The following is a 2,500-nucleotide window of genomic DNA, read 5'->3' as shown; positions in this document are numbered from 1 at the left end:
AACCTATATCGTGCCTTAACCTAACCTATATCGTGCCTTAACCTAACCTATATCGTGCCTTAACCTAACCTATATCGTGCCTTAACCTAACCTATATCGTGCCTTAACCTAACCTATATCGTGCCTTAACCTAACCTATATCGTGCCTTAACCTAACCTAATTTGTGCCTTAACCTAACCTAATTTGTGCCTTAACCTAACCTAATTTGTGCCTTAACCTAACCTAATTTGTGCCTTAACCTAACCTAATTTGTGCCTTAACCTAACCTAATTTGTGCCTTAACCTAACCTAATTTGTGCCTTAACCTAACCTAATTTGTGCCGTAACCTAACCTAATTTGTGCCGTAACGTAACCCATGTTGTGCCGTAACGTAACCCATGTTGTGCCGTAACGTAACCCATGTTGTGCCGTAACGTAACCCATGTTGTGCCGTAACGTAACCCATGTTGTGCCGTAACGTAACCCATGTTGTGCCGTAACGTAACCCATGTTGTGCCGTAACCTAACCCATGTTGTGCCTTAACCTAACCCATGTTGTGCCTTAACCTAACCCATGTTGTGCCTTAACCTAACCCATGTTGTGCCTTAACCTAACCCATGTTGTGCCTTAACCTAACCCATGTTGTGCCTTAACCTAACCCACGTTGTGCCTTAACCTAACCTACGTTGTGCCTTAACCTAACCCATGTTGTGCCTTAACCTAACCCATGTTGTGCCTTAACCTAACCCATGTTGTGCCTTAACCTAACCCATGTTGTGCCTTAACCTAACCCATGTTGTGCCTTAACCTAACCCATGTTGTGCCTTAACCTAACCCATGTTGTGCCTTAACCTAACCCATGGTGTGCCTTAACCTAACCCATGTTGTGCCTTAACCTAACCCATGTTGTGCCTTAACCTAACCCACGTTGTGCCTTAACCTAACCCACGTTGTGCCTTAACCTAACCCACGTTGTGCCTTAACCTAACCCACGTTGTGCCTTAACCTAACCTACGTTGTGCCTTAACCTAACCCATGTTGTGCCTTAACCTAACCCATGTTGTGCCTTAACCTAACCCATGTTGTGCCTTAACCTAACCCATGTTGTGCCTTAACCTAACCCATGTTGTGCCTTAACCTAACCCATGGTGTGCCTTAACCTAACCCATGGTGTGCCTTAACCTAACCCATGGTGTGCCTTAACCTAACCCATGTTGTGCCTTAACCTAACCCATGTTGTGCCTTAACCTAACCCATGTTGTGCCTTAACCTAACCCATGTTGTGCCTTAACCTAACCCATGTTGTGCCTTAACCTAACCCATGTTGTGCCTTAACCTAACCCATGTTGTGCCTTAACCTAACCCATGTTGTGCCTTAACCTAACCCATGTTGTGCCTTAACCTAACCCATGTTGTGCCTTAACCTAACCCATGTTGTGCCTTAACCTAACCCATGTTGTGCCTTAACCTAACCCATGTTGTGCCTTAACCTAACCCATGTTGTGCCTTAACCTAACCCATGTTGTGCCTTAACCTAACCCATGTTGTGCCTTAACCTAACCCATGTTGTGCCTTAACCTAACCCATGTTGTGCCTTAACCTAACCCATGTTGTGCCTTAACCTAACCCATGTTGTGCCTTAACCTAACCCATGTTGTGCCTTAACCTAACCCATGTTGTGCCTTAACCTAACCCATGTTGTGCCTTAACCTAACCCATGTTGTGCCTTAACCTAACCCATGTTGTGCCTTAACCTAACCCATGTTGTGCCTTAACCTAACCCATGTTGTGCCTTAACCTAACCCATGTTGTGCCTTAACCTAACCCATGTTGTGCCTTAACCTAACCCATGTTGTGCCTTAACCTAACCCATGTTGTGCCTTAACCTAACCCATGTTGTGCCTTAACCTAACCCATGTTGTGCCTTAACCTAACCCATGTTGTGCCTTAACCTAACCCATGTTGTGCCTTAACCTAACCCATGTTGTGCCTTAACGTAACCCATGTTGTGCCTTAACGTAACCCATGTTGTGCCTTAACCTAACCTATAATGTGCCTTAACCTAACCTAAAGTGCGCCGTAACCTAAACTATATTGCGCCTTAACCTGACGCACGTTGTCGCTGAACCTGCTCTGTAATTGTTATGCAACCCGTTAAAGTAGTGTAGTGTTGCCTAACCGCAACCCTCGCAATATAGTTCGCTACTCGCACTGCCCGGTCCCCTGTGTATCGCGTCATGTTAAACACCTTGCAGGTGTTGCTGACTTTCCACATGCTCCTGCTATACACTGTAGTGTGGATAGCAGCAGGACGTACATGCCCCCCCCCCTTCCCCCCTGCCTTCGCAAGCTGGTCGGTGAGAAGTTTGCATGTTCAATGCCCTTCGCATGCCGACGTACTCAGCCTACGTTGTGGTACGGCCTGTCACCTGTCCGCCGATGTACGCAAAACCCACAAACTGTACTGCACATTGCTCCGTATGTACTGAATGATACATCGTGGCCCATGTGACCGTAT

The sequence above is a fragment of the Schistocerca serialis genome, unplaced genomic scaffold, assembly GCF_023864345.2.
Source record: "Schistocerca serialis cubense isolate TAMUIC-IGC-003099 unplaced genomic scaffold, iqSchSeri2.2 HiC_scaffold_1091, whole genome shotgun sequence".
NCBI classification, from domain to species: domain Eukaryota; kingdom Metazoa; phylum Arthropoda; class Insecta; order Orthoptera; family Acrididae; genus Schistocerca; species Schistocerca serialis.
The sequence above is the reverse complement of the archived record's forward strand: the minus strand, read 5'-3'. Positions refer to the sequence as shown.